Genomic DNA, 19328 nt, shown 5'->3' on the forward strand with positions numbered 1-19328 from the left:
GGAGAGCCCTTGATCTGTGCCAGTGGCTCCAAAGTGACGTGGGGCACAGCAGGGGCGGGAAGGAGACAGCATGAAAGGGTTTTCCATCGTCTTCTCCTCTTGAGTTGCCTCCTGAAGTCATTGTGCCCTGTGAATGCGGTCGAGGAAGGTGACTGGGGCGGCGGGAGGCAGCGGCGCAGGACGTGCACACAGCGAGCTCGGCAAGAGGTGGCTGACTCATCCCTGGAAGACAGAACAGAGCAGCTCAGGAAAAGGCACCTTAAAATAATCTTGTCACTCGAGTCTCTCAGTGAGAGAGCTCCGAAATGAGCTTGGGGAACGGCAATTCCCATCTTCTGGCAAGGATTATTTGTTTTATTGGGTTGTCGTAGAGTTCTTTTCTGAGTGCAGGTGTTCAGGTTCGCACATTCCGCAACACCTCCCATCAATTCGTGGCAGAGGGAAGCTGCGAGGGAACAACAGGTCTGTGCTGCTGTCACCTCAGCCTCTGCACAAGCCAAGTCTTCTCCTACACACAAGATCAGAACCAGGTCCTTTCCGTTTCCTGGGACATAGTGACACCTGCACTGGGGCTCCTGAGCAGATGATTCCATGTACAGCTTTCAAAGAAGCTCCTAATTCTGGAGAACGTGGGGTTGTTCTGGCCCAGATGAGAGCTTGACAGGCAGGGTCAACCTCTGGATTTCGGAGGGCACCAGCAGAGCCAGAGCAGGAACAGTCAGCAATCACCAATCCCCAGGTTTCTTCTCTATCAGACTCTCCTCAGATGACAAGAGGGACCAGGTACAAAGGTCTATTTTCACGTTGTGGATGCTGTGAAATTAAACTGGAGGGAGCATGCTTGTGTCATGCAGGCTGATTAACTTCTCTATAGCAACAGCTCTTTCCAGGTGTCATGTGCTTGCTCTTTTCTTAGGAAAAAGGGGTGTAGAAGGCATGGAACCACCACAGACCTTGCGCCACAGCAGTTTGCTTAGTGGCTGCTGGAAAACAAAGAGTATCTTCAGTGGTGGGGGCAGGAGCAGGTCCAGCTCCAAATCTTACCCCTGTTTTGTGGATGTACAGCCTACCTGTCTCACAGCACCTCCAAGGGCCAGCAGCCAGCGTGGCTACAGCCCCTGCTGACTCTGGTGAGGAGGCTTTAGTGAGAAAGCTGATATTCTCCTAGCAGGACTTGGGCTTTCCCCAGGGCATGGGAGGGAAGGTGGAAGTATTTCTCCTGTCCTTTCCTTTCCTATGCAGAATGGAGAAGCAGACAGGATCTGACCCTGCTCTTCTGGTCCCAGACAAGTGAAATAGTCATAAAAGCACAGGTATGAGATAGGACATGTAATGATAGGATGAGGGATAATGGTTTTAAACTGAAAGAGGGGAGACGGAGATGAGATCTCAGGAAGAAATTCTTTGCTGTGAGGGTGGTGAGAGCCTGGCCCAGGTTGCCCAGAGAAGCTGTGGCTGCCCCATCCCTGGAGGGGTTCAAGGCCAGGTTGGAGGGGGCTTGGAGCAACCTGGTGGGGTGGAAGGTGTCCCTGCCCAGGGCAGGGGGTGGGACGGGATGTTCTTTAAGGTCCTTTCCAACCTGAACCATTCTATGATTCTATGATATTCACCCCATAAATACCACGGGTTATGGCTGGGCCTGGAGTTCATGCTGAGTTTCACGGATGGTGCTAAGCCAGCAGCGTGTGTGTGAGTGTGCATGTGAATTCCTTCTCTCCTGCTGGAGGGAAGCTGCTCTGGGTTCTCCCACCTGACCGACAGCTCCAGAGTCAGGGAGCTCTGCGCCTCTCCTTAGGCTAAGCTGGCATTTCAAATAGTGCTGGTGTATTTAAGGAAGGGAAGGAAGGCAAAACCATCCAGTATCAGTGAATGTGGAGTTTCTTCAAGAGAGCTATAGGAACCTGAGATCTGGAGTTAGAAAACATTGATTAGAGGTACGGCCTGGGAGGACCCATACCAGTTTACACCAGTTGAGCACCTGACCTCAATTCCCTTTGCGCTTTTGGCACTCAGACTTCTAGGATGCTTTTGGAAATAATTCTAAACATTTGCCTGCATCTGTAGACCCCTAACTACCTTCAGTTCAGCACAGGATCCCAATTTCTTCTGGCAGTTGAGGTTGTTTTGATGAAGGTTTTGGCCTGCCCGAGGGCTGAGAAGCTGCTGTCAGCATCCCCAAAGCTCAACCCCCTGCTCTGTCAGAGCATCCCGCTCCTCCCTGACCCCGTGGCAATACCTGGAACTGCTGTGACCGTAGCAGGATGAATCCCCAGTTATAAACCAGAGGAACCGTCCCTCTGCAGTCCCCTGTGGCATTAATCAACACCCTCCCTTAAGGGCTCCTTCTTTGTTTACAAACTAAAGAAACCCAAATTCTTGCGTTACTGAGAATTTCCGCTCAGCTGTGGGTCACATTTTAAGATTCCTCTGTTTTTCTTTCCAAGTAACAAATGTTTGTTTTGCTGAAGAAAAAGGGAGTGATCCTGTTCCACTCGAATGGGTGTAAATCAGGAGTAATTCCACCGAATCCAAGAGGCCAGGAGCAGGGAAAACCCAGCACAAAAAGTGTATCCTGCCCATTTCTGTGAGCATATGAAGGCCAGATTTCTTAATTCCTTTACCCCCCACTGCTTTTGTTCTCTTGCCACCCTTGCCCTGTTCTCCCTGTTAGAAAGAATGTCATGACTGGGATGTCAAAGCACAATTATCACTAGATGTTTGGTTGGGGTTGTTTTTTGTTTTGTGCTTCAGATGGTCACCTCTGCTCTCATTTACACAGCTATAAATCCTGAGTCACTCCACTTACTCCAGCAGCCTAATGCCAGATGCAAGCAGAGGGACCAAGCTCAGCATCCAACCCCGAGCTACTAAGAGCAAACTGAGCAATCGCATTTCTTAGAGAAAGACTCTTCCAACGATTCATGACAGACAGACAAACAAAAGAGGGGCCTTGGGACACATTTCTTTAAGTCACAGCAATTTTCACTTAAGGGGCATTTTCAAAAGACCAAAACAAGAAAGACAAAACTATTTACTGTGCTCAAGTGACCTACTTTTGGTTTGGTTTTTTTTTTTTTCTTTTTAAGCAGATACACACTTAATGGGAACGTCTATGAACAGGTGCTGTTCACAACTTTGCCTTGACATTGCCTGAACTAAAAGTCATTTGGGCTTAAGTCACAGAATCACAGAATGCTATGGGGTTGGAAGGGACCTCTGGAGATCATCTCCTCCAAACCCCTGCCAGAGCAGGTCCACCCAGAGCAGGTCACACAGGAACACGTCCAGGCAGGTTTTGAATGCTCTCCAGAGAAGGAGACTCCACCACTTCTCTGGGCAGCCTGTTCCAGGGCTCTGCCACCCTCACAGGAAAGAAGTTCCTCCTCATGGTTAGATGGAGCTTCTTATGTTCAAGTTTGTGCCCGTTACCTCTTGTCCTGTCGCTGGGCACCACTGAAAAAAGACTGGCCCCATCCTCCTCACACCCACCCTTTAAGTATTTATAGGCGTTGATCAGATCCCCCCTCAGTCTTTTCTCCAGACTAAAAAGACCCAAGTCCCTCAGCCTCTTCTCATCAGAGAGATGCTCCAGGCCCCTCATCATCTTTGTAGCCCTTTGCTGCACACTCTCCAGTAGTTCCCTGTCCTTCTTGAACTGGGGAGCCCAGAACTGGACGCAGTGCTCCAGATGGGGCCTCCCCAGGGCAGAGCAGAGGGGGAGGATAACCTCCCTGGACCTGCTGGTCACACTCTTCCTGATGCACCCCAGGATGCCATTGGCCTTCTTGGCCACAAGGGCACATTGCTGGCTCATGGGCATCCTGTTGAAACTAGGATGAAGCGAGGGAGAGGAAAGTCAACATGAGTCAGGTAAAAAGAAGGGTTCCCAGAGCCTCAGACAGGGAATCTTTAAACCCTTTAATACAACTGCATCTGCTGTCAGCAGTGCTGGGACTCCAGGCAGGGTCAAAGGAGCTTTTCTAGATTGATTCAGTTTGTAGTTTTGAGATCCACCAGGTAACACACCTTTTGTGTACAATTAGTTGCAACCGCATTTTAATTTGGTTTCAGTGGGTGAGTTGTAACCCTGGTTAGAGTTTGGGGTCTGACGAGCACAGGAAAAAGTCTTGCAAGAAAGGCCTCATGATCCTCCCAACGGATGGTGGAGAAGCAGAGATTTCCACGCAACATATTCACCTTTGCACACTCCTCCAGCTTCTCACAACCACAAGGTCACTCGCACACTTTTTCTGACTCGTTTAGGTTTGACATGCAGTTAAGTCTCCTGCTTTATGTCACTTCTGAAGTGAATCGTGGACATTTTGGGGCGTGTTGATACAAATTTATGGATGAAGTTATTCGATTCTTCAACTGGTTCCCAGATCCTGTTTACAAATTCTTTTATACTTTAGATCAGATGCGTCAGTATGAGCCAGGACACCTTTCATCGTGCTGGTAGCACAAAGCGGCCACAAGCCCAGTTTAGTCAGCCGGTTAAAGTGGGTTTACTGGTGCTTTGGACTTGAAGCTGCTCAGGTAGCCAGAGGGTATCAGTGAATACTCTCTGCGTGTGGCACATTTCAGATGGATCCTTACAAACCATCTTCCCCAAGAGAGATGTTTGTGACACTTTATGCTCTCTTTCTTCCGTAAACATAGAGCATTTTATTGAAAACAGCTGGATTTGCACCAGTGTCAAAGATATTATAGTCTGTCCCGGTCTTGTTCTGACAGTTACAGGTGTCAAAGATGGTCAGTAAAGGACTGTTTCCTTTGAAGGTAGAAAACGGATGCGCCAAGAAAAGTGCATTTTAGACACAACCTTTTATACGGCAGTGTCTGGGCATGTTAAAATCTGTTTCACATGGCTTAGTGTTTACTGGTGTCAGAGGTGGACAGCCTCAGAGCAGCTGTTTGGCTCGTTAACCCTCAGACATGGAGAATGTTTGTCCTGGGAACAGTATTTATAACCTTCCTGGGCAAACCAGAGCCAAGACATTTCAAAACACGGTTTGTACCGGAGTGGTATCTCTCCTCCCAAATACCCCACCGCCAAAGTTTCGAACTACTCACTGGGATTACCAAGACAGCAGGGAATTTAGCAGAAAAAGTGGAATCTAGATTTTTTTAGGCCAATCCTGCTTTTGGTTAGGGGAAAGAAAGAACAACTTTCTTGCGCTGACAGATCTGCGGTGTCATCTGGCCAAAGCAAGTTGAGAGAGAGTCACTTCCCGTTCCTCTTTTATGAGAAGAAGGTTTGTGCAGTGGGAGAGTTAGAATGAACTGTTTGTAATGCACTCTTAGGAAAAGAGTGTACAAGAAGGCACAGGTGAGGCTTTGTAAAGTGTTTAAATGCTGCAGGAGCCTATTTGCACCACTAAAGTCATCAGATCTCACCAATAAAAACTTATGTGACAGAGAAGAGAGAGAAGAAAAGGGTTTTCTGTAGAATCAGTCACTTCCCTACATTTGCCTTCTTCAAGATTCAGATCTTTAAAACCTTATGGCCCAATCAAATAAACCGGTAAGTATCTATTTGGAGACCCTCTGGCAAGTTTTACGGTATCACAGGGTTTCTTAAGAAGCTTTTCCAGTGCCTGAGAGCACGTATTTCCTTTCCCTGCAGAAAAGCAGCAGCTATTCACATTCCACTCCTCAAGGTGCCTGGTTCCCGCTGCACTAACGTCTCTGAATGACGGATTTCTGTGACCAGCACTATCCAAATAAAGGGAGCTGCCAGGCTTTCCCAGAAACATGGAATGGCCACATCCAAGAATCTCAAAGGCAAGTAAATATCCTCCTTTTTAGAGACGAGAGATAAACAACTATTCAGCAGAAGCTGTGAAGACAAGACCCACATCCCTCCATTTCCACTAGCAGATGGTGGAATAGGGTATTTTCCAATCTTGTGATAGATGATTTTTTTAACTATTTTGTGAAGAGTCACCCCCATTTTAAAACCAGTCTTTACAAACTGAATCTCAAGTCTTTTCTAGCCTACTCCTTTCTTTATTCAAGACCATTAGGGACACACTGCCACCCTGAACAGAGACCCCAAATGCCCTTTCACATGTGCTGACACAAACGAGAAGACTCAGAAGCCAATATAGCTACGCTACAGTGATCATGAGATAATTCCCACTGAACATTCCTAGCTTGATTTCCAACACCACAACAACATCCAGTCCCTTCACCTTGGCCACACACACTCTCCTTTTGGTGCTTCGCGACATGTTAACTACATACACGACTTTTAATTCAACTGTAACTTCTTGGGATTAGCAGGAATGGGATCAGATGGGAACAATCTGCTGCTGCTTCATTAGAAGGGACGTGAGTCTGAGACTAGAAGGCATGATAAATGATAAGGCAGACAGACTATAAGCTCCAACAAGGGATGCTGGAAAAGCCTCAAGAAGGAATAAAAAATGAAGCAGAAGAGAAAAGCGTGTTTTGAGAAAGGGCTGGTGCCAGCCTAATGTGTTTCTGGAGCCCAGATGTGGATCTGTATATTTTTACATCAGCACCCGCCCAAGATACATCCCTTCTCGTAGATGCCCCTTCTGTAGGAAATTTCCATGGACACACTCAATCACAGCTGCATATAAAATGCGTGGCTCTGTCCCTGGGATGCCCATAACCCATAAAATACAATTTCAGAGCATGGCTAGAAAATCTTGTCACTTCCCAGCCTGCTATGGTGTTCAGGTGTAATAGGAATGATATGGTCACTTTGCATAGTCCCGCTGAGAACTACATCCCAGGTTTTTATAGATTTAGGCTTTGCTTAGTGGTTGTGGTTTTTTTTATCACAGGATAATCAATTGGCTGTGATACAGAGAAATGTGGAAGTGCTGTCCATATTTACAGTGGGAGAAAACAACAGCATGCCCTTAGGTTCAAGTGTCTCTCAGTCATCTCCCCCTCCTGCCTCAATTTAACTTCTGCAAAAGGAAGTCCATCAATCTAAGAGAATATGTATTTCTTTCCTATCTGCATGCCATGAGACTCAACAGCAGTGTGCAGAATGTTCAGAGCATGAAGAGGGCACCCGACACAGCACAGCCAAAGCACCGTGGCCTGATCTGACTCCTCCTTCTACTTCTTGAATCCCGAGTCCTCTGCTGCCGGGTCACTCTCACAATGAAACCACGCTCGGGTCTCCAGCCCCTCGCTTCTCTGGCCCAAGCCACCTCACTGTGCCTGAAATATGAATCACCGAGAAACAGAGCCAAAGAGTTGAACTCATAATGCAGGGGAAAAAAGGAGAAAAGCATTTCATGTGAGAGAGGCCAAGCCTGCCCCAGTGGCATCTCTGTTCATGCCCAGCCAGACTCTTCCTCTCTTTGCTTCATTTCCCATTTTCACTGGTGGCAAAAAAAAAATCCTGTCTTGTAACAAGCTGACCTTTCAGCTGAACTTCTCAGCCCCTCCTCATCTTTCGAATCACATGTAAATAATTATACTAATATTGAACATTTACCTATTCTGGACATAGTGCCTTCCACCCACAAAGCACCTTGCAGAGTTTAAAAGCTTGGCCGCAAATCCCCAGGGAAGCAGCTTTCTATCCCTGACCTCCATGTGCAACAGGAGGAACTACAGCAGAGAGGAGAGAGGGAATTTGCTTGAGCCCACACAGCGAGCCCACAGCCCAGCCAAGAACCAAAGGCAGCTCTGCTCGCTCCCCATGCAGAGCTTTTTTACCAGCACTGACAAGACAGAATTCCAGTGATTTCAGGGAACAAAGAGGGCCCTCTCGGAGCTGCCCTGTGCTGCCATGTGTTTCCCTGCTGGCAGTGATTATCCATGGGATTCCCAACAAGGACCTACAGTCACTGGCAACATCTGCTGCTGGGTTTCTCAAGGGGCTGAGGACGGGCTGTTTTTAGCTTTTTGTTTATTTGGACAAGTTCGTTGCTTGCCAGAAATGCCCCCCTCCACCCTCCCAGCACACACATACTCTCCCCCCCCCGGCTCTTTCCAGCCAGAGAGCAGGGGACCTTCCATCCCACACAGGCTGCTTTGGAAAACCCGGCTCTGCAGGAGGCCGTTCCTGCCTCCTCCCCGCAGCCAACCTGCTAAAAGCAATGCTGAGATCAGACAAGCTCTCACCCATCAGTCGGGCTGGGGAACACAGAGGTTACTGTTCTGATATCAGGTTTATCCCTGATAAACCCAGCACCCTGCTTCTGGCACTAACCTCCATGCCTTAGAGGAATGCCATTTCCTCTTCCAGAGGTCACAGAATCAAAGAATGGTTTGGATTGGAAGGGACCTTAAAGCCCATCCAGTGCCATCCCCTGCACTGGGCAGGGACACCTCCCACCACACCAGGTCCCTCCAAGCCCCCTCCAACCTGGCCTTGAACCCCTCCAGGGATGGGGCAGCCAGAGCTCCTCTGGGCAACCTGGGCCAGGCTCTCACCACCCTCACAGCAAACAATTTCTTCCCCAGATCTCATCTCAATCTCCCCTCTTTCAGTTCAGAACTGAACTCATCCCATCACTACACTCCCACATGAAGAGTCTCTCCCCATCTCTCTTGTAGGCCCCCTTTAGGTATTGGAGGGCTGCTATAGGGTCTCCCCGGAGCCTTCCCTTCTATTCTCCAGGCTGAACACCCACAACTCTCTCAGCCATGCAAGGCCGCTGCGGTGCACAGATAAAGATTTCCTTTCCATGCAGCCAATAAAACAGGAAAGACTGAGCTCCTGCTGTCCACTTGCATCCCCAGAGTCCCAAATACTGATTTTGGACAGAGCCAAGGTGATGTGCTCAGAGCTGAATGAGCTCTTGAGCTTCTACATGGACCAAAGAAGGCAAAGACCCAAATTCAAAGATGTTCCAGGATGTTGGAAAAGCTCCAGGTCTAGGATATGCTCAAGAGATGGAGGTTCAATACAGACATCGCACAGGATCTGTTCTGTACTGAACGGTGTGGACACTATTATCATTTAAAGGTACTTATAGACAGGATGTTTATATGTGTGCCCCATTTATCAGCCCCTTGCAGGGTCCAGTTCTCCTTTCACATACAGTAGAGTAGGACCAGGCTCAGACAGAAATCCATGAGAGCACACAAGGCTACATCTGGCTAAAGGAGATGATTCATAGAGAAGTGACCACCGCCATGTCCGTCTTCCTCCTCTATGTTTTTCCTCTGCTCCAAAGCTCTCTCTGGTGCACTCAGCTCTTCACTTCACTGCCCCAGTTACCAGCAAAGGAACTAGTTAAATGGCAAAGGAGAAAACATAACTCTGTGAGATTTTGTTTCCTGACAAAGAAAACTCAAAACATCAGTTCATGGGTCTTCAGGGAACTCAACAGCCCTGTTTCCCTCTCATCTGTTCACCAGTTTAAAATGGATCCATTCATATTCACAACTAACCCCTTCTAATTCAGAGGTTTAGTTCATTTGCTCATAGAACAGCTCATTTTGGAGTTCTGGGGCTGTCCTGAGGTGCTGAGGGTGAATTCGAAATATCTCCAACTCATGGAACAAACACATGCAGTATTTATGCAGTAACACATAACTAGGGAGCAATACTTTGTCCGGCACTCAATACGAGAAGACTGGCTGCATTTAGATATATTCCAGGAGTATTTTGCAGCTCTAAGCCTTATCATGTTGGGTGGGACCTTAGCTGATATCAACAGTTAACTGGGGCTAAGCAACCAACAGATGGATATAAAATCTGACCTCTAAGGAACACTCACATGCTGCAGGCTTTGGTGCTGCCAATTCATGACCAACAGACTTCCCAGTCACTCTTAGCGACTTCTGCAAGGTCAGGGCACGCTCCAGGGCTGTCAAATTAAGACACAGCGGTTAAGAGTGAAACGAAGGTCAGCAGAGACGTCAGGAGAAAGGAAGCCTGGAAAGAAGATGAGTTTGGTCCCAGGAGGGAGCGGCAGTTGCTCTCCCAGGCATCCTGAAATCAACAAAAAGAGAGATTCAGCCTGATCATATGAAAAGAATGCCTCTGATCTCCCCCTCCTCGGCGGCGATGCGCCACCCCACACAACAGAGAAGGAGGAGGAGTAAAGCCCAGGCGCCCAATAAAGGGAATTGGTGGGTCCAGAGCGAGAGAGCAACCCCAGGTTTGTTCTCATTGTTTGGGGTTATGGGTTCTCGCTCTGACTCTGCGCTGGGAACGACACGAGCTTGTATTCAGGGTGGCCACTCAGAGTTCACGTTCTGCCATGGAAATTGTTCTGCGTGACAAACACAAAGCCTACAGCAAGTGAAATTACATGTTGGGCTTATTTTTAAAAGTATTAACATTTAGGGAAAACTAAGAACTCATACCATTTTGGGCTAAATCTGAACAACAGCGAAAATAAATCAGAACAGGCTTCACACACATACTTTTCTATGAAGAAAGTTGTTTACAATACACATTACACTCCAGAATAAATCTGGGATAAACAAAGTTGAACTCTTGCTCATCTCTGTCCTTCTTCCCGTGAAAAAGCCTTTTCAAGAGAAAACCAGCCCATCATCTACTCACCCCATAAGCCCTGTTTAACTCCTTGCGAACATCAACGCAGAGCACAGAATCTCAGCATCATAGAATGATATGGGGTCGGAAGGGACCTCTGGAGATCATCTAGTCCAACCCCCTGCCAAAGCGGGTCCACCCAGAGCAGGTTGCACAGGAACGTGTCCAGATGGATTTTGAATGTCTCCAGAGATGGAGAATACCCCAGATATTGTGGAGGACGGTCCTCTCCTCACCCTGTGAGCCACTCAGCTGTGTTAGTGTCTCCAAACACTCCTTCGCTAGCCAAAATACACCTTTTATCCAAAGACAGCAGAACAGCTTGGCTATACGTCAGCTACAGATCCCCTCTGGCCAGCACCAAGCACCAGTAACTCCAGCAGAAAGCAGAAGATTAAACCATTAGTTTTCAGGAAGTGCTTAGCACATTTGAAGAGTAGGTCTTCTCTTCCCTGTATCTGAATGCTCGTACACCAGAGATTTTATGAGAACATCTTTATGAGTTCCCCAGTAACCACCAAAACGCTGTCACCCATTGGACCACCAAGTCAGATACATCCTATATTCTAGGATGCTGACCAGTTCCTCTCCTACCTTAGCACACGTTGTCGTGGTACACAAAGGGGTGCACTTTAAAGAATGAAAAGTAATGCACTAATTTTGGAACATGCAGGACTTTAAAAAGTCACACTCCTCATGAAATGTAGAGAACTTAGCACTTCCTAATCTCCTTTTTTTTTTTTCCTGCAAACCTAGACCCAGCCTGCGAGCTTGTTGACCGTGGCAGAGCTTTTACACCCAACCAACAGCAGAGCTTTCTACCCAGTGACCAAAGACTGAAGACACAAACTGTCTCCTTGGATACAAATAGCCAACCACACACGTACGTCTTGCTCACTCCTCCCACCAAGACTGACTTTGAGGTTTTCATGACTCAAAGCAGGGCAAACCAGAGATTCTCTTGGTCTGGGCTCAGCTGGGCTCCAGCTCCACTTCGTTTCAGTTCTAACTTAAGCAGCTCCCATATTTCCACCCCTTGTCACCCTCTCGCTGTCTCTACGGCTTGTTTCTGCAGCTGAAATATGGATTAGGGAATTGACCTGAAATAAAAATAACCTAACGGAAAGAAAAACACAAAAGGGGAGATTTTGTTCTATTTTCTTTTCGAATTGAGGTAATTCCCTAGCTGGGCCATCACGCTGCCACGCAAAAGGTACAACGGGACGAGAGAGGGTGCAGGTGCGGGAAGGATCAGGCACAGCAAGAAGAGAGTGACTGCGCCCTGGGATTGCGCTGCTGCTGAAAAGAAATACTTGTGAAACAAAATCCTTCACTGTGCTAAAGCCTGCCCCAGTTTGGAGCGATTTGTTTTGCGCTGGAGACTTGAGAGCCCGTCCACTTCTGACTGAGAGCCTTCCATAGAGCCAAATCCCCGCTTGGCTGCCCACTGGCTCGAAGGGATCATTGTCCTGCAGCTCTGCCACATTCTTGGGTCCGTCTCCAGCTACTTTGAATAAAAACAACCAGAAAGTCTCTTGACTTGATTGAAGAACTAACTTCATTGACAGAAGAAGAAAAACATAAACCTGTTAATGTAACTATTGCTATTAATAATATTTAAACACCCCGGCTGAAACTTGGGGAAGGCCCACAGGAAGGTGAGAGGAAAGCTCCAGGTCCTTGTGGTTCACGAGAATTTCCTGCCCTGTCCGGGCGCGTTTCCTCCGCTGTGGGGAGGGATGGCAGCCAAGGCAAACGGCATTCCTTTTGCTCGTCCACCGCGGCATAGTCCGAAGTAAGGGGCGGCTGAGGAGCTCTAACTCTGACAGATGGTGGTTTAGAAACCAAACCGCTGGGAGATCCAAGCCAAATCGGATACGGGGCCTTGGGGATACTGGTGGTAACACCAGTAAGGACGTGCAGCCATTACTCAAATTAATTCCGATTGCAGCTTTCCTAAGGAAGGTGTATCCAGAAAAGCGAGGAGCATTTCTGCCCCCCACCAGAGACCACCAAGGGCACGTACTAATTAAGCTGATCATTCTCCACCTGCTTCTTGGCAGCTGCCTCTCAGAGGGCTGCAACAGAGTCCCAGCATCCAGAGCAAGGTGGTGTGTGGGGATTACTGGTACTGCTGGGGAGTTGCGGCGGGGAGGGGACCAGGAAACTGGCCAAGCTAAATGGCAGCATCCCAGCGGGAGGGAGTCCTGTCGTCCCTCTGTTTTCACAGTCTAGGGAGAAAACACACACCATCATGTTTGGAGAATGGACTGAGAGCAGCCCTGAGGAGGAGGACTTGAGGACTTGGGGGTGTTGGTGGGTGAGAAGCTCCACACGCCCCAGCAACATGCACTGGCAGCCTAGAAACCCGCCACATCCTGGGCTGCATCTCCAGCAGTGTGGCCAGCAGGGCAAGGGGCAGCATTCTGCCCCTCTGCTCCGCTCTGGGGACACCCCCCTGCAGTGCCGCCTCCAGCTCTGGAGCCACCAACATCGGAAGGACATGGACCTGTTGGAGCAGGGCCAGAGGAGGCCATGGAGATGCTGGGAGGGCTGGAGCCCCTCTGCTGTGAGGACAGGCTGAGAGAGTTGGGGGGGTTCAGCCTGGAGAAGAGAAGGCTCCATGGAGACCTTAGAGCCCCTTCCAGTCCCTAAAGGGGCTCCAGGAAAGCTGGGGAGGGACTCTGGATCAGGGAGGGGAGCCATAGGAAGAGGGGGAAGGGTTTGACACTGAAAGAGGGGAGATGGAGATGAGATGTGGGGAAGAAATTGTTTGCTGTGAGGGTGGTGAGAGCCTGGCCCAGGTTGCCCAGAGAAGCTGTGGCTGCCCCATCCCTGGAGGGGTTCAAGGCCAGGTTGGAGGGGGCTTGGAGCAACCTGGTCTGGTGGGAGGTATCCCTGCCCAGGGCAGGGGGTGGCACTGGGTGGTCTTTAAGGTCCCTTCCAACCCAAACCATTCTGTGAGTCTACGATTCTATGTTCTTTTTCATCAGCAGACAAACTTCTGGAAATCAGACCCCCACATAAGGACTTAGGAATCTGAGCAATCACGTTTGTAAATGTTTAGGGCAGGATTTTTCAAGAGCATTGGAAGCACACACTCATGAAAATCCAGCCTCTAGCAGTAAAGACCTCAAGGTGCTGTGGAAATGTTCTGTAATTAGTGCACGCAATTTGTAAGGTTGAATTATTTCCTTAGCCCCGTTTTATAGATGGGAAAGCCAAGGTACAAATGAGGCGGCGTGTTTTCCAAGGCTACATAGCGTGCTAGTGCCCGAGCCAGAAACAGACCCTACCGCTGCTGACTCCCAGTTTCTTGCTCTAATCACCAGAAAATTCCTCTCCTCTATGGCACAGCCAACTGGTTCCAATAATAAATCCAAGCTGTTGCAAAGATCAAGTCCATTTTTTCACCGCTTAACCCCCCCAAAAAATTTAATTTTCAAAACACAGTTTTGGCTTTTTACCAGAGAAAGGATTTGTTTTTCATTATTCATCTGTTTTTTGGGGTTTTTTTCTCTCTCTTTTAAAAAGCCAAACATTCAATCACTCTGTTCAATATAGGGTTCCTAGGCTAGGAGCAGTGCAACTATCGTTACCCTATAAATCTTCATTATTCTTACTATAAATACACTTCTGCATTTTTCATTTTGTTATTTTTATGACTAAATATGGCACCTTGAGCAAACCTCAAAATGCTTTCCAAAATTAAGAACTTTGATTCAAATCCTGTGGCCCTTATTTCTGAGAAGCAACGCTTTTTAAAAAATTGTAACATTCCTTGGTATATGTCCAAAGCAGTAACATTAACCTATGGCTTTTCACCAGTACCTTAATTATACCAGTCTACGGCGGTAAAGATAACACTGCCTTACTTAAACACAGTCAGATTGTTATAATGGTACCTCACGTTGCCTGTTGCTATATGGGAATAAGCCGAATCAAGATAAAATATACACATTTTTAAATTGTGCCCACTCTAGGTACGCCAAAACAGAAGATTTGTGGAGAAGCTTTAATGTTAAAGGGTATTTCTCCTAGAACGTACAGCAATTATTGCTGGGCTAAAAAGAAGATACGTGCACAAAAGAATGACATTTATCCTTTTTTAAAAGTAGCAGGATATTATTTCTAGCCTTGCTTTTATATTTATTTGTTTTCCTAATCTGAAAAGTCAGATTGAAGATTCTCAGATGAGTAGAAAGTAAGAGAACATAAGTTTTATCACAGCGTTTATGAGTGTAAAGACTGATCTTTTGAAAGGAGAAGCAAACGTTAATTAGATCCTTAAACTCTGTTTCTCATTCCCTGTTTGGAACAAATGAGTAATTAACATCGTGGAGAAAGGATGCTTTTGTTAAAGAGCCTAAATCCCACAAAATCTTCCCACCTTGTCTGAGAACCAGTAACTCACTGTAAATAGGAGAACAATGACTGAATCCATCTGCCTTTTATCTCTGCTCCCCCCATGGAGCTGTATCTGCTGATAAATCAAAGATCCACTCACTGGTCAACGTTCTCAGATGCACCTTTCAATAAGACCTGTGATCCTCAGAGTGGTGGAAACAACTGACCAAGATTTGCAGTTCTTTATAAAAAGGTCTATTTATTTTATAAAACTAGAGAATATTTATTTTATAAAAAGAACACTGTCAGCGCCACCCTGTAGAGTAACGTGACCCGCATATTCACCCCATAAGATGGGGTTGTCCAAAGTTAATTTTCCAGTACAACAACGGGAGGTAACAGGGTTTCACCATGAGTAGTGATAACTTAAAAACTGGATAGCTTTATGAGCCTTTCGGTTGCATTTCCTTAGGTCTAGAGCATTGTCCTGAGCCAACAGGCAGAAGCTCTGAAAGCAACACCACTTAATGGAGAACCAAAGAGCTTTAGGCCTTGCAGGAGGTTCAAAGGCGAGAAGATCAAAGTTGTTCACCGTGTGCCAGCCTCGGCAGTGATGGCACCAATAGCCTCTCTACCACACAAAAGGAGGAAATTAATCATTTTTTTCCTGGACGCTTTTGATATGGACACTAGCTCTCTTTCATCAAAGCCAAAGAATACCTGGAAAACCGCTTCAGAGGATTTTAAATTATCTCAATTTATCTTCATTATGAAGAACAATAAAATAAGAGAAAATGGCCAGGTTGAAATTTAAAAATCAAAAAACCACACAAAACCTTTGCTGTAAAACTCAAGCCTATGAAAAGCCTCACTTATTGAGCTTTTAGGAAGAAAAAGAGGGAACTTCTACCTTCCTTTAAATTTGTCGGCATTCACTAAAACAAGAGCAAGCTCAAGAAAAAATTTCTCATTGCATTTCTGTCCCAGTACCAAGACCTGCTGAAAAACTTGTGAAGAGAACCTGCTACCCCAAGCCAGAGTTCGGATAACAAGGCTTTATCCTCTTTAAACTTGGGAGAAAACTCTTCAAGATTCCCAATCTAATTCCCCGATCTGTGTTTGTTGGAATCCCAGAAATCTAAATATTTGACTGATTTCTCTGAAATTTTCAGCCATCAACCATCACTAAGAAAGAAGCTATTGGTAAAATGTACTTGGTTGGCAACCAAGAAAAGATACAAGTGGCTCCAGGCTCTCTGCTCACTGAAAGAATCAGTTCAGCTGGCCTCGTTGGAACAGAACATCCCCCCTCTGCCCCCCAAAATGCGTAGCGCTCCATCAAATCCAGAGAATTTCAGGCATTTATAGCATTTCCTACAAGCTCAGATCAGCCTTATGGATTTAATATACCCTTCGGGACACAAAAACACAGGTATTCCATCCTGGAAGAGGTGTGAATATTATTTTATCTCCCCTCTCCTTCCTCATTCATTAGGACCATTTGGGTTTTTTTTAAATATAAGGTTTAGATCCTTAGAAAATTCCCTTCAGACCATCTAATTGTAACTGTGATGGTCTCATTCGCAGAAATGCTCAGGGTTTGGGCTATTCTGGTTTATTCTGCATAGTGGGTTCCAGTAAACCTGAAAAATTACTGGAGTGGATGGCTGATGTGCACATGGCATGGACAACCCCTGTGTGCCAACAGGCCTCTCCCACCCACTCACATTTGCTGCTCCTCAGCTTCACTGAATCTTGTCCCAAGAACAGAGGAAGAACAATCTTTCCCACCCCCAAGAAATGACCCAATCCCCCCCCCCCAATGCATTATCGAACATACGTGGACCATATTCAGGGGGCTCTGTCATTCTACTGATCTACGGATTCCGGTTCTACTTATAAAGATGACACAAAAATTCCCAAAGGAAGCTTACTGCCTAAGAAGAAGAAACCTTCTGCAAAAACCTCATGGAGATGTGCTTTGCTGGAAGTTAAGCAGCATTCCCATCCTGCCTACAGCAGAGTTAGAGGAGAACAGATTCAGCTTCTTACCTTTCACTTGTTGGAAGACTGTCCTTAGCAAACCCTATCCTCCATCTTTGATTTCTTGATTAAATAAATACAGTTCCTCCAGCTTCCTCCCCAGGGCCAGAGTTTTAGACCTCTGGTTGTTCTTCTTGCTCTCTTTTGCTCTCCAGCGTGCTCTGCTCTTCCTCCGTGCTCAAAGCTAGGAGCACCAATGCCTACCAGAGTGGCATGATTAATTACCCCTGTGTCTCACGTGACTTTCCTGCTAACACATGCCAGAATAAAATTAGTTGTTTTTTTTTTTTTAACAAAGCACCAACTGTTGAATCATATTCACCTTGTGGTCCACTAAAACCTCCACATCCTTCTCTCCTATGCCACTACTGAGCTATTTCCCACCCTTTATTTATAAACCCACTCTGGTTTTCCTTGCTGTGGGAACAGTTGTCTTGGAGAACCTGATAGACCTTCTTCCAGACTTGTAGAAAGAAATGTACCAACAGGAAATGTTAATTCAACTGCACAAGCTCCTGGAGATACAGAAAAGATGAGTGAGCCCTGATAGTTCCCTGAGAAGCCTCCTTGTTGGTTCTTCAGCAGCGTCTGAGCAAGGATACGATTTGTAAAAAATTAACCCGTGAGTCCCTCACATGTCACAACTACATGCGTGTTATTTTTCTGGTCAATGACCATTTGTGGGGCTGCCCAAAAGACACTTCCAGCCACTCCCAAATGCTGCTGTTTTCAGTTTAGTCTTCAGGCTGCAGGACACCAAGGAGAACCAGATGTCAGATAACTGGGACAAACCACCACATGCCTCTGCTCTTGCCCCCAGTGCCCAGCTTTGCCATTGCTTCATGGTGCGGGTGTGAAACTCCACCCAGTTCCAGATTTTAACTCACAGCAACAGAGTGCAAAATGCTCAATGAAGATTAAACTGAACACTTTGCATGCTGCTTGGAGCTGAAACCCATAGAAAGTGCTGTTATCTGCATCTTACAGAAGGGATTAAGAGAAACAAACCCTGATTTAGCCCCTTAACTCCAGGCACCTGCTTGAAGTGCTTCAATTAGAAGCCTAAAGGGTTACACAGCATGCTCACCAATGGGGTAAAAAAGCCTATTTATTTATTTTACCTTAAAACATCATTGGCATAAGATCCCACAACTGACTGTGTGTGGACTACAAACATCCTGGCAGATACTCCAAGAGCTACTCTCGATCCAATATCCCAAACCAGGGTTAAGTCTGTCCCATGGGATCCGTATGGAGGACGTAAACAAATGAGCCCTGCCAGCTTGTAAGTTATTGCTGTGAACATCCGGAACGCTCTTAATTGACCCACTGACATTTTCATAAATTCTTTGAGGGTGAATTCCCTGTAGTACCAAAGAAGAAAATAAGAAACGGACTTCTTTTTTGACCCCATTCCTGGTAAATGACATCCACAATCCAAGATGGCCCTTGTCGAATCCCTGGTGAGACACAGTGGACCATTACTTGATCCCTGTGGGGATAGATGAGGCCTCCAAAGAAATTCCCTCAGAGGAGTGAGCAAGGACATCCCTCAGCAAAGATATGAAGTGGATAAAAACTACAAAGGAACAGGGATCGACTGATGGTGCGGGAATAGGAATGCAAAACCAGCAAAGGGAGCACGGATGCGCACAGAAGAGAAAACTGAGACCTGGGAATAAATCCCCCCAGCCCTGCTTGCTCGCTGATGGGCATAGGTGTTCTCATCGCTGAACTCTGTATGTCATTGCTCACAGCCATTCAGCTCTGAAACCACTCAAGCCTGAAAGATGTTCCTTTAAAGGAACGGGAATGGAGTGTCCTTGTCCTATTTGAGCTTGGCTTTGATGGGGAATCTTACAAAACCCGCAGTATCAGAGAAATACAATCTGGGGACTGTCACATAAGCATCTTCACTTTATCTATAATACAAGGCAGGAGATAACATCAGGTCTCTACCACGGCACTGTGTTGATATACAAAAAACTGGGTTTGGATAAGAAAACCAGCAGGAACATAAGTATAAATAATGAGCTTTTACTACCACTTCCTTCAAAAATACCACTGGTAGGTAGAACTCAGTCGCCAATTATTTTTACTTGCTGTGAGATCAAGACAGGAACAGCAAGTCTTATCAATAAATAAATAATAATGACAAGTCTACAATAATATGCAAATATTACATTGAAAATAAAGATCCCAGATCTCTATATCACTTTAAGCTGCCTTATCTTCATCATATAAAAGTGATGTTTTTGATCAAATTGTAAGACATACCATCTCATGCAATAATGGAAAACAGATTTCATTGCATATTTTCTCCCGGATTACTTAAATTACTTTCAGAATCTCAGAAGCCATTCCAAGCTCCAAGTTTTGCTTTATGTATCTTTATTTTATTTAATTTTATTTATCATTTCAATTATCCCTGGCC

This window comes from Numenius arquata, chromosome 21 (genome assembly GCF_964106895.1).
Source record: "Numenius arquata chromosome 21, bNumArq3.hap1.1, whole genome shotgun sequence".
NCBI classification, from domain to species: Eukaryota; Metazoa; Chordata; class Aves; order Charadriiformes; family Scolopacidae; genus Numenius; species Numenius arquata.